At 37.0% G+C, this 14,607-nt stretch overlaps 1 non-coding gene across 1 annotated transcript; it reads right to left on the minus strand.

Annotated features, from left to right (window-relative positions):
* Positions 1-12,779: 12,779 nt before the first annotated feature.
* LOC131830989 (U6 spliceosomal RNA) lies at positions 12,780-12,888 on the minus strand. Its single transcript, XR_009353513.1, has one exon. It is a non-coding gene; the product is annotated as a U6 spliceosomal RNA (small nuclear RNA).
* Positions 12,889-14,607: the final 1,719 nt, after the last annotated feature.

The following is a 14,607-nucleotide window of genomic DNA, read 5'->3' on the forward strand; positions in this document are numbered from 1 at the left end:
AGCTCTAGGAGAAATAGGATTGAGCCTCCTTTCTACTTTTTTTCTTTGTTTTCTTTTTCTTATTTTTTCTTTCTTTTTTTAAAGATTTCTATTTATTTATTTGACAGAGACATAGTGAGAGAGGGAATACAAGCAAAGGGAGTGGGAACAGAGAAGCAGGCTCCTCGCTGAGCAGGCAGCCCGATGTGGGGCTCGATCCCAGGACCTTAGGACCACAATCTGAGCCAAAGGCAGATGCTCAATGACTGAGCCACCCAGGCACCCCTATTTTTTTTTCATTTATTTTCTTATATTTTCCAATTCCTTAAAAAATTTATTATTAATTTTGATTTTTACCTGTATATTTTTCATACATATATATTTTGTTTACCTTCACTTTATTTTATATTTTTTATTTTGGGATCTAAATTCTTTTAAAAACAGACCTAAACACACTCAGGATCTATTTGTTGTTTTTGGTTCTTGGTTTTCTTGTTTTGTGTTTTTGTTTATCTCGTTATTTTTTTTCTTTTTCTTTTTTTTTTTTTTTTTTGTTTGATTTTGTTTTTTGGGTCTTTTGGGGGTGGAGGATTTGTTGTGTTGTTCTCTTTTCTCTTTCTTCTTTTCTTTTCCAGATGAACAATGAGATGAAGAAATTCACCCCAAAAGGAAGAACACAAGGTAGAACACATGGCCAGGGATTTAATCAATACAGACATAAGTAATATGTCTGAACTAGAATTTTAAATAACAATTTTAAGGATATTAGCTGGGGTTGAAAAAAGCATGGAAGACATTACAGAATTCTTTACTACGGAAATAAAAGAACTGGGGTGCCTGGGTGGCTCAGTGGGTTAAGGCCTCTGCCTTTGGCTCAGGTCATGATCCTGGGGTCCTGGAATTGAGCCCTGCATTGGGCTCTCTGCTCAGGGGGAGCCCGCTTCCCTCTCTCTCTCTCTCCCTGCCTCTCTGCCTACTTGTGATCTGTCAAATAAATAAAATCTAAAAGAAAAAGAAAAAGAAATAAATAAAAGAACAAAAATCTAGTGAGACCAAAAGTAAAAATGCTATAACTGAGATGCAAACACAAATATAATGGATCACAAATGTAAACTTAGGGAAATCTACGACTCAGTAAAATGTTATAACATTTGTATCATAGTTGTCTCAGAAGATAAAGAGAGAGGAAAGGGGGCAGAAGGTTTATTCAAAAAAGTGATAGCTGAAAATGTCCTAATTTGGGAAGAACACAGACATCAAAATCCAAGCAGCACAGAAAATTCCCATGGAATTCAACAAAGGCCATCCATCACCAAGGCATATCATAGCCAAATTCACAAAATACACAGACAAGGAAAGAATCCTGAAAGCAGCAAGGGAAAAAAGGTCCTTAACATATAAGGAAAGACAAGTTAGCTTTATAGCAGATCTGTCCACAGAGACCTAGCAGGCCAGAAAGGACTAGGAGGAAATATTCAATGTTCAGAATGGGAAAAATATGCAGCCACGAAATCTTTAACAAGACTGTCATTCAGAATAGAAAGACAGATAAAAGAGTATCCAAGACAAGCAAAAACTAAAGGAGTTCGTCCCACTGAATTTTAAGGGGGACTCTTTGAGTGGGGAAAGAAGAAAAAAAAAGCAATGAAGACTAGAAAAGACCAGAGAACATTACCAGAAACACCAAACTACAGGTAACACAACGACACTAATTCATATCTTTGACTGTGAATTTAAATGAACTAAATGCACCCATCAGAAGATACAGGGTATCAGAATGGATTAAAAACAAGACCATCAATATGCTAACTACGAGAGACTCATTTTAGACTTATAGTCACCTGAAGATTGAAAGTGAGGGATGGAGAATCATCTATCATGCCAATTGATATCAAAAGAAATCTACAGTAGCCATACTCATATCAGACAAACTATATTTTAAACCAAATTCTGTAACAACAAATGAAGAAGGGGATTATATCATAACTAAGGGGTCTACCCATCAAGATGACCTAACAATTGTAAATATTCATGCCCCCAACTTGGGTGCACCCTCATATATAAATCAATTAATAAACATAAAGAAACTCATTGATGATAATACAGTAGTTGATGATAATTTTAACACTCCACTTACAAGAACGAATAGATCATCTAAACAGAGAATCAACAAGGAAACAATGGCTTTGAGTGACACACTGGATGGACTTAAGAGATATATTCAGATCATTTCATCCTAAAGCAGAATACACATTCTTCTCAACTGTACATGGAACATTTTCTAGAACAAATCACAAACTTGGTTATAAATCAGCCCTCAACAAGTACAAAATGATTGAGATCATACCATGCATATTTTCAGACCACAATCCTATAAAACTGGAAGTCAAGCACAAGAAAAAATTGGGAAAGAACTCAAATACCTGGAAGTTAAAGAACATCCTACTAAGGAATGAATGTGTTAACCAAGCAATTAAAGAAGAATTTAAAAAATACATGGAAGCAAATGAAAATGAAAGTATGACATCCCAAAAATCTTTGGGAGGCAGCAAAAGCAGTCCTAAGAGGTAAATATATTGCTATACAGGCTTACCTCAAGAAGCAAGAAAAGTCTCAAATACACAATCTAACTTTACACCTAAAGGAGCTAGGAAAAAAAAAAAAGCAAATGAAGCCTAAAGTCAGAAGGGAAATAATAAAGATTTGAGCAGAAATAAATGATACAGAAACAAACAAACAAAAAAAGACAGGACATCTGGGTGGTTCAGTTGGTTAAGTATCTGCCTTCACCTCAGGTCATGATCGGAGAGTCTCAGGACTGAGCCCCACATAGGCCCTGCTTCTTCCTCTGACCCTGACCCTCTTCATGCTCACTCGCTCTCTCTCACACACACATAAGAAACTAAAATCTTTTTTAAAAAGAAAAACAGAACAGATTAATGAAACTAAGAGCTAGCTTTTCTTATTAAAAAAAAAAGATGCAAATAGATAAAATCATGAATGATAGAGGAGAAATCACAAACAATACCACAAAAATACAATTATAAAAGAATATTATGAAAAATTATATGCCAACAGACTGGGCAACCTAGAAGAAATGGAAAAATTCCTACAAACTTACAAACTACCAAAACTGAAATAGGAAGAAATAGAAAACTTGAACAGACCCATAACCAGCAAGGCAATTGAATCAGTAATTCAAAAATCTCCCAACAAACAAAAGTCCAGGGCAAAAATGACTGATGTCCCAGGGGAATCCTACCAGACATTTAAAGAAAAGTTAATACCTATTGTTCTCAAACTGTTCCCAAAATAGAAATGGAAGGAAAACTTCCAAACTCATTCTACAAAGCCAACATTACCTTGACTCTAAAACCAGACTAAGACCCCATTATAAAGGAGAAATATAGGCCAATATGCCCAATGCACTTGGATGCAACAATTCTCAGTAAAATAACAACAAATCGAATTCAATAGTACGTTAAAAGAATTATTCACCACAATCAAGTGGGATTTATTCCTGGGCCACAGAGGTGGTTCAATAACCACAAATCAATAAACATGATCACCATATTAATAAAAGGAAGTATAAGAACCATATGATCCTATCAAGAGATACCTCAAATGCATGTGACAAAATACAGCATTTTTTCCTGATAAAATCCCTCAACAAAGCAGGGATAGGTGGAACATTCCTCAACATCATAAAGGCCAAATACAAAAGACCCACAGCCAATGTCATCCTTAATGGGGGAAAAAAGTAAGCCCTTCCCCTACAGTGAAAAATAAGACAAGGATAGCCACTCCCATCATTACTATTTATCATAGTACTGGAAGTCTGAGCCTCAGCAATCAGGCAACAAAAAGAAATAAAAAACATCCAGGTTGGCAAGAAGGAAGTCAAACTTTCACTCTTTGAAGACAACATGATACTCTAGGTAGAAAACCTGAAATGATCAACCAAAAAATTGCTAGAACTCACAAAAGAATTCAGCAAAGTCACAGGATATAAAACCAATGAATAGAAATCTATTGCATTTCTATATACTAATAATGAAGCAGCAGAAAAAGAAATCAAGGAATCAATCTTATTTGCAATTGTACCAAAACAAATAAGACACTGGCATAAATCTAACTAAAGTAGTAAAAGACCTATACTCTGAAAACTATACAATACTTATGAAAGAAATTTAAGAGGACACAAAGGGAAACACATTTCATGTTCATGGGTTGAAAAAACATTGTTAAAATGTCTATAGTACCCAAAGCAATCTACACATTTAATGTAAACCCCATTAAAATACCACCAACATTTTTCACAGAGCAAGAACAAACAATCCTCAAATTTGTATGGAATCAAAAAAGACCCCGAATAGCCAAAGCAATTTCAAAAAAGAAAAACAAAACATTTTTTTTTCTTTTTTGAAAGAAAGGCATCACAATTCTGGATTTTAAACTACATTACAATGCTCTTGTCATCAAAACAGTATGGTATTGGCACAAAAACAGATACATAGGTCAATGGAACAGAACAGAGAAACCAGAAATGGACTCACAACTATACAGTCAATTAATCTTCAACAAAGTAGGAAAGAAACTCCAATGGAAAAAAGACTATCTCTCCAACAAATAGTGTTTGCAAAACTGGAAAACGTGCAGAAAAATGAAACTGGACCACTTTCTTACACCATACACAAAAATAAATTCAAAACAAATGAAAGACCTTAATGTGAGACAGGAAACCATCAAAATCCTAGAGGAGAATATAAGCAGAAACCTCTTTGACCTCAACTCTAGCAAATTCTTACTAGACACATCACCACAAGCAAGGAAAACATAAGAAAAATGAACTACTTGTTCATCAGAATGAACTTCTGTACAGCAAAGAAAACAATCAACAAAAGTAAAAGGCAGCCTACAGAATAGAATGGGAGAATATATTTGCAAATGATATAGCTGTTAAAGTGTTAGTATCCAAAATCTACAAAGAACTAATCAAACTCAACACACACACCCCAAAAATAACCCAGTTAAGAAGTGCATAGATACGAAAAGACACTTTACCAAAAAAGACATTTGGATATCTAACAGACACATGAAAAGATCCTTCACATTACTCATCATCAGTGAAATACAAAGCAAAACCATGTACCATCTCACACCTGTCAAAATAGCTAAAATTAACAACACAAGATAGGTGTTGGTGAGGATGCATAGAAAGGGGACACTGCTGGTTGCCCTGTTGGCGGGAGTGCAAACTGGTACAGCTACTTTGGAGAACAGTATGGCATTTCTTAAAAAGCTAAAAATAGAACTACCCTTTGATCCAACAATTGCACTACTAGGTATTTACCCAAAGGATACAAACATACAGATTCTAAAGGATATGTGAACTCTGATGGTTATAGCAGAGTTATCAACAGCAGCCAAACTAAGAGAGAATGTCCACCAAGTGACTGATGAATGGATAAAGAAGATGTGGTATGTGGTATATGTGTATATGGTACATATACATAATTGAATATTACTCAGCCATCAAAAAGAATGAAATCTTGCCATTTGCAATGACATGGATGGACTAAAGTGTATTATGCTAAGTGAAATAAGTCATTCAGAGAAAGACAAATGCCAAATGATCTCACTCATATGTGGAATATAAGAAAGAAAGAGAGAGAGGAAAACAAGCCATAAGAGACTCTTAATGATAGAGAACAAACCTAGGACTGATGGAGAGAGGTGTGGGATGGGGTGGGTTGGATGAGTGATGGATGTTAAGGAGCGCACCTGTTATGATTAGCACTGGGTATTGCATGTAAGAGATAAATCACTGAATGCTACTCTAGAAACCAATATTGTACTGTATGTTAACTACCTAAAATTTAAATTTAAAAAAATCATAAGGAAGGAAAAATATGCTTATAGTCTTGTACTGTAAAACTTCCACATTATGAGAGACATCACACATTTCAAACCCATGTTGTTCAAAATGATTTAAGGGATTCACAGAATAAACAGATGTCAAATATGACATCACATACATAAAACATGAAGGAAAAGAAGTAAAAATGTAGTGATTCTAGATTTTGCTTGAATTTTAATGACCATTAACTTAATATAGATTACTATATATTTAGGATGTTATATATGAACCTCATAGTAACCACAAACCCAAAACCTATAACAGATACACAAAAAATAAAAAGAAATGGGTCCAGCATAACACTAAAGAAAGACAGACATAAAACCATGAAGGAAGAGAGCAAGGTAAGAATAAACAGAAAAGAACCTCAAAAAATTAGAAAACAATCAACAAAAGGGCAATATGAACAATTACTTTAAATGTACATGGCCTAATACTTCAAGAGACATAGGCAACTGAATAGATTAAAAAAAAAAATCCATCTTCAGGGAAATACAAATCAAAACCTCAATGAGGTACCATCTCCCACCAGTCGGAATGGTTAAAATTAACAAGTCAGGAAATGACAGATGTTGGCACTGTTCCCACTGTTGGTGGGAATGCAAGCTGGTGCAGCCACTCTGGAAAACAGCATGGCGGTTCCTCAAAAAGTTGAAAATAGAACTACCCTATGACCCAGCAATTGTACTACTGGATATTTATCCTAAAGATACAAATGTAGTGATCCAAAGGGGCACATGCACCTGAATGTTTATAGCAGCAATGTCCACAATAGTCAAACTATGGAGAGAACCTAGATGTCCATCAACAGATGAATGGATAAAGAAGATGTGATATATATATATATATATATATATATATATATATATATGAATACTATGCAGCCATGAAAAGAAAAGAAATCTTGCCATTTGCAATGACGTAGATGGAACTAGAGGGTATCATGCTAAGCAAAATAAGTCAATCAGAGAAAGACAATTATCATATGATCTCTCTGATATGAGGAATTTGAAAGACAGCGTGGTGGGGTCTAGGGGTTAGGGAGGGAAAAAATGAAACAAGATGGGATTGGGAGGAAGACAAACCATAAGAGACTCTTAATCTCAGGAAACAAACTGAGGATTGCTGAGGGGTTGGGGGAGATAGGGATAGGGTGGCTGAGTTATGGACACTGGGGAGGGTATGTGCTATGGTGAGTGCTACGAAATGTGTAAGCCTGACAATTCACTGACCTGTATGCTTGGGGCAAACAATACATTTTATGTTAATAGAAAAATATATATATCCCCCTCACAAAAAAAATCTATCTGTATTCTGCCTATGAGAAACTCACTTCAGATTGAGAGTAAATGGAGAAAAACATATACTATACAAATGGATGCATACACACACGCACAAACGCACACACACACACACACGTGCACGCACATAAAGCCAGGGTAGCAATACTGCTATCAGACAAAGTGGACTTTAAAATAAAGACTGTAACAAGAGACAAAGAAGGGCACTATGTAATGATAAAGGGATCAATCTAACAAAAGTATACGACAATTGTAAATACCTATGCGCCAACATTGGGGGGCATCTAATCACATAAAGCAAATATTAATAGACATAAAGGAAAAATTTGATAGTAATACATCAATAGTTGGGGACTTTAACACCCCACCTGTATCAATGAATAGATCATCCAGAAAGAAAATCAACAAGGAAACAACACAACAGACCAGATGGTTTTAACATATATACAGAATATTCCATCCAAAAACAGAAAACACATTCTTTTCAAGTGCACATGCAGCATTCTCTGAGACAGATCGATCATATGTTAGGCCACAAAATAATTCTCAAAAACTTTTAGAGGAGGACTAAAACCATATCAAGCACCTTCTGACTACATCAATGTGAAACTGGAAATCAGTTTTTTAAAAAAAACAAAAAAAGGGAAAAAATACAAATACATGGAGGCTAAACAGCATGCTCCTAAACAACCAATGGATCAATGAAGATATCAAGAGAAATAAAAAAAATAACTGGAGACAATTAAAAATGGAAATACTACAGTTCAAAATCTTTGGAAGATCCCAGAAACAGTTCTAGGAAGGAAGTTAATAGCAATACAGGCCTACATCAAGAAACAAAAAAATATGAAATAAACCATCTTACCTTACACCTAAAGGAACTATAAAAAGACAAAGTCCAAAGTTAAAAGAAAGAAAATAATAAGGATAAGAGCATAAATGAAAGAGACTAAATAAAAAGAGAAAGAAAAATATCAATGAATCCAAGAACTGGTTCTTTGAAATAATAAACCACAATGATAAACCTTTAGCGAGGCACATAAAGGAAAAAAAAAGAAACCTCAAAACTGGAATGTAAGAGAAATTACACCTACACCTCAGAAATACAAAATATTGTAAGTGATTCCTTAGAAAAATCCTAGGCCAGCAAACTGGACAACCTAGAAGACACAGATAAATTTCTAGAAATACACAATCTTCTAAGACAGAATCAAGAAGAAATAGAAAATCTGAATAGATCAATCACTAGTAACAAAACTGAATCAGTAATAAATAAAACTCCCAATACACAAAGTCCAGGACAAGATGGCATCACAGGTGAAAAAAAACTAACATTTAAATTAGAGTTAATACCTATCCTTCCCAAACTACTCCAAAAAAGTAGAGAAAGGAAAGCCTCCAAATATATTCCACAAGGCCAGCATTACCCTGATACCAAAATCAAAGACACTACAAAAATAAAAAAACTTAGATGTCAATATCCCATAGATCCAAAAATCTCCAACAAAATATTAGAAAATGAAATCCATTACCAAATACATTTAAAGGATTATTCACCATGATCAAATGTGATTTATTCCAGGGATGTAAGGATGGTTCATTCTGAACTATCCACACATCAATTCACATGATGCACCACATTAACAAAATGAATGATAAAAATGATGATCATCTCAATAGATGCAGAAAAGGGATTTGACAAAATTCAATATCCATGGTAAAAACTCGACAAAGAGAGTGTTGAAAAAATGTATTTCAACATAATAAAGGCCATATATGACAAGCCCACAACTAACATTATACTCAACAGTGAAAGGCTGGAAGTTTTTTCTCTAAGATGAGGAACAAAAACAAGGCTGTCCATTCATCCCACTTTCATTCAACATAGTAAGTCCTAGATAGAACAATCAGGTAAGGAACAAAAGACATCCAAATTGATAAGGAAGAAGTAAACTGTCACTATTTGCAGATGACATGATATTTTACATAGAAAACCCTAAAGACTCTCCAAGAAACTATTAGAATAAGTGCATTCCATAAAGTTTAAAAAAATGAAATTAATGTACAGAAACCTATTGTGTTCCTATACACTCACAGCAAAGTTGCAGAAAGAGAAAATAAGAAAACAATCCATTAACAATGCATCAAAAATAATAATTAAGAATAAATTTAACCAAGGAAGTGAGACACCAGTAGTATGAAAATTATAAGACACCAATTAAAGAAATTGAAGATGACAAAAATAAATAGAGAGATACTATCTTTAGCCCACTGTATATTCTTATTTCCTTTATTATAGATTAATTGACCATGTAAGCTTGAGCTTTATTCTGGACTCTGTTCCATTGATCTTATGTGTCTGTTTCTATGTTGCCGCCATACTTTTTTGATTACTATAGCTTTGTCCTATAGTTTGAAATCTGGGACTGTCATACCTCCAGCTGTTTTGTTCTTCTTCAAAGTTGCTTTGACTCTTTGGAATCTTTTGTGGTTATATTCAGATTTTTAGGATTATTTGTTCTAGTTCCATGAAAAATAGTATTGGTATTTTGATAGGGATTACACTAAATCTATAGATCACTGTGGGTAGCATGGACATTTTAACAATATTAATTCTTTCAGTTCATGGTCAGAAATCATTTTTACCGGGGCGCCTGGGTGGCTCAGTGGGTTAGGCCACTGCCTTCGGCTCAGGTCATGGTCCCAGGGTCCTGGGATCGAGTCCCACATCGGGCTCTCTGCTCAGCAGGGAGCCTGCTTCCTCCTCTCTCTCTCTGCCTGCCTCTCTGCCTACTTGTGATCTCTCTCTGTCAAATAAATAAATAAATTCTTAAAAAAAAAAAAAAAAGGAAACGAAAAGAAATCACTTTTACCCCCTCCCTCCCATTTGTTAGAAAGTAAACAGGTGACCAGAGCAATTTAGTACTTTACTCAGGGTGACCCAGACAATAACAGGCCAAACTGGGATTCAAATCCAGGAACTCTGGCTCCAAAGGTTACAGTCTTAACTACCACTCCATCTTGGCACTCCATTAGTTATTCTGCCCCTCCAAATTGACACTTGCAAGTATCAGGTTATTAGGCTGGCTCCAGATTTGGAAAACCACACAAAGAAAAAAGAGAACTAGAGCTATTTAGCAAAGAGCAGAGAAAACCAAAAAGGAGATGTAATTATTGTATTCAGATACCGGTCTCCTTCCCAAATTCCTTCCCTAACTCCATTTTTAATAAGAGGACATCAAGCTATCAAAGATACTGGGAACAACGTGAAGGATAAAAAGAGTCCGAGATTCTGAGAGACAGGGGCTGAGAGATGTGTGTAGCATGAGCCGAGGGCAAACCATAGCAGAGGACAGCCATGAATTAGAGGCCACCTGCCAACAGCCTCAGATTTTTATTTTCTAGCTAATTCATTTACCAAACACTCACAGGGTACCTACCCAGTGCACATTGTTCTGAGCACTAGGAAATGCCAGAGAACAAACTGCTCCTGCCTTCCTTCCTGGTCTTATATCCTCCCTTCCTCTCCTGCCAAATCCACACTGGCCCTTCTGTATCACAGATCTTTCCCCCATCCGGACCTCTACACCTGCAGTTCCCCATTCCTGGTGTGTTCTATCTCCTGTTCTTCAAATGGTCCAGCTTCTACATCATTTCCCCAGCGAGGGCGTCCCTAACATTCCCATCTAAATAAACATCTGGTGGCTTATTCTTATATCCCTTAATTTTAATCTTTGCCCTTATTGGTATCTAATTTTTTTCAATTTTTGTTTACTTTATCCCCCTGTTGAATTTAGTTTAATGACATTTGTTTTGTTTTCATTTTATTTATTTTTTTTTAAAGATTTTATTTATTTATCAGAGAGAGAGAGGGGGAGAGAGTGAGCACAGGCAGACAGAATGGCAGGTAGAGGTAGAGGGAGAAGCAGGCTCCCTGCTGAGCAAGGAGCCCGATGTGGGACTCGATCCCAGGACACCGGGATCATGACCTGAGCCGAAGGCAGCCGCTTAACCAACTGAGCCACCCAGGCGTCCCTGTTTTGTTTTCATTTTAAATGGGCTCCCCACCCAACATGGGGTTTGAACTCATGACCCTGAGACTGAGAGTCATAGGTTCTACCAGTTGAGCCAACTTTAGCTTAATGAAATCAGGAACTTCTGTTTTGCAGTTTTCTGTATTTGTGATGTTTTGAATAGTACTTATAGAAGTAGTCTGTAAATATTTACTGAATGAATTAATAAGCAAGAAATTATGCTTCCATTTTGGGGAAGGTGTTAGCTTTGTTATTTTGACAGCCGGTGGTTGCAAACTAGAGAAAATATAATGTGCATTACGTGGTTGAAAGGCTAAGCATAAGCAACATCCAAACTCCTCTTCTTAGTAATAGGACTCTGGCTGGAGTTTACTTCCCCTGGCATCCTTTACAGCAAGGATTTGGTCAGTGTGGTGTGGGTGGGAAAATGAGGTGTGTCATTTCTAAGTCATGCCCTTAAAAAGGAAGGTAGATGTCACCACTGGCCCTTCCTCCCAACCCCTTCCGCTACCCAGATGATGTCAGGATCTAAAGAAACCACTTTGGATCCGGTGATGGAAATCTTGTGTGTTGAGAATGACAGAACTGCTTTGTCAACCTTAAATAGCTAACCTCTGCAGTATTATTTAGAGAAAAATAAGCTTCCATCTTATTTCAGTCACTGTATTGGGGCGGTTACTTGGTTACAACAGCTAAGTCAGTACTCTACACTGTTTTAAATCTTCTTCAGCAATTAAGAGGGTCCTTTCAATTTCAATTTCCTGCCTCTTTCAGGAACTACTGCCCAAATACTATCCCCATATATTTTCATTTTTTTAATTTTATCCTTACCATCTTTCAAGTTAGGTTAGGAAACACAGTGTGAATGGCTCCTAGTAGGAGCCATTTACTATGCTAAATGTCTCACCCGTAATACCTTAATTCTCCCAATATGTCTGTGAGTCCAATGTCATTTCACTATTTTAAGCAAGAAACAGGCACAAGGACATTGGGTGTTTTGTCCAAGATCACACATCTAGTAAGTGACAGAGTGAGACTTTGAATCAGGTAATAGCCAAGTTGGCTCTTTCAACTACTCTATGCACATACCATGGTATGCACAATGACTGAGGGCTTGCATTTGTGTTTTTAGATTTCTATTGGCTCTAATTTCTTTTGTTAACTGCAAATTAATTTCTAATTTCTTTTGTTGACTTACTTGTTGATTGTTTCTTATGACATCTTTATCCAACCCTTAGGGCCGTATTTGGTTTTTTTTTTTAATAAATTGCAGTAAAATAGAAGATAAAATTTACTCTTCAGCTATTTTTTTTACTTCCTTTTTAGTTTTTTTATTATTATTATTAAAATTCAACTAGCCAGCATATAGTACATCATTAGCTTTTGGTGTAGGGTTCAACAATTCATTAGTCGTGTGTAAATCCCAGTGCTCCTCACATTCAGCTATCTTTAAGTGTATAGATAGCTTAGTAACATTAAGTGCATTCGTGTTGGTGGACAACCATCCAACACCATCTACCTCCAGAATGTTCCTACCATCCCTGAAAAAATACGGGATGCTTCATGAGTTTGTGTGTCACCCTTGCACAGGGGACATGCTGTTCTTCTATGCATTGCTCCAATCTTAGTACCCATGTGGGCCAAGGGAGCACAGGGAGCTTAAGTTACTGGTTTTCGAATTCTTGGCTCCTTTCCTCCTTTTCTTTCTTCCCTTCGGTGACCTGCCACCTGCAGCTTCGTAATGAACTGGAGAGTCCTAGTGATAGATGTGCCTGTTTAAAGTCATGAGTAAGAGGAAAGAGAAATAAACATAAAAGGGCCTGGCTTGGGTCCTATTTTCATCCTCTGCCCCAACCAATCCCCAGGGGTCTGAGCAAGGAAACCGGAGATTCACAAATTGCCTAATTTAAAACGGAATCATTTTGAAGTTGCTCAGCCCTTCAACCAGTAAGTTAGCAACTCTGACCCGCTCCACCCCACATGACTCACTGTCCAGTACTGCCTGTCTCTCAAAGTTTCAGCCTCATCTTGAGGTCCCAGGCCCGATCCTCCCTTTCTCCTTTCCGTCTTCCTACCCTCTCTCTTCTGGAGGTCATCCTTGTCTGCATGAAAGCATGGCTGGGAGAAGGGTCCATGGTTTCAGGGGAGGAAACTTATTTTGTGCAATTTTCTGTGTTCCATGAGAGGCTTTTTCCGTGAGAACACCAGCATTTGAGCATTTCCTGTGTTCACTGTCCCCTCACGCCCTCGTGATCATTCCCTACATCTCTACAAACAGGGGAGCGGCCCACTTCTTCAAAACTGTTTTGTCCCCACAAATCCTGTTCATGGGAAGAGGCTCTGAGTTTAGGCTGTTCCTATCATTTGATTATTAGTTTATTGCTCTGATTCAACACATAAGCAAGCATTTGGGCTTCCAAGTTATACCCTATGCAATTGTGAAGAGGAGAATTGGAAGCCCCGTGGATTCCATTACCATGCTTGCATGAGCCTGAACCAACCACCTTCCCTTCTCCTCCACCCCGTAAGGGCCTCTCTGGGAAAGAGCTTGGGGTGCAGGCCTAGCATCTCTACCTGCCTCTACCCAGCATGCCTTCCAGGACCCAATGGGAGCACCCTGAGGCTGTGCTGAGCCCATCAGGAGATGGTGCAGATACCCAGGCCTAGTCCTCGAGAAACCAAAAATCTTACAGGCAGGAGCAGTCAGTATGCAAAGCTATACCTGCTCTCAATAAAAAGGTGAGCTCTCTTCAACACTGAGTTTGCAAGAATGATAGTAATGATTAGTGGAAAGTGGGACATCAAGAAGGTCTTCCTTACTAGAAAAAGTCTGCTAAGGTAGTTTCAGTAGAAATAATAATTCTTATAAAATTGTATGGGGTAAAATTAACTACTCGGACTTCATCAAGATCAAAAGCTTTTGCACAGCAGAGGTAACAGTTAACAAAACCAAAAGACAACTGACAGAATGGGAGAAGATATTTGCAAACGACATATCAGATAAAGGGCTAGTATCCAAAATCTATAAAGAACTTATCAAACTCAACACCCAAAGAACAAATAATCCAATCAAGAAATGGGCAGAGGGGGTTGCTGGGGGGAGGGGGTTTGGGAGAAGGGGGTGGGATTAAGGACATTGGGGAGGGTATGTGCTTTGGTGAGTGCTGTGAAGTGTGTAAACCTGGTGATTCACAGACCTGTACCCCTGGGGATAAAAATATATGTTTATAAAAAATAAAAAATTAATTAATTAAAAAAAAAAAAAGAAATGGGCAGAGGACATGAACAGACATTTCTGCAAAGAAAACATCCAGATGGCCAAAAGACACATGAAAAAGTGCTCCACATCAATTAGCATAAGGGAAATACAAAT

The sequence above is a fragment of the Mustela lutreola genome, chromosome 4 (genome assembly GCF_030435805.1).
Source record: "Mustela lutreola isolate mMusLut2 chromosome 4, mMusLut2.pri, whole genome shotgun sequence".
Classification (NCBI taxonomy): domain Eukaryota; kingdom Metazoa; phylum Chordata; class Mammalia; order Carnivora; family Mustelidae; genus Mustela; species Mustela lutreola.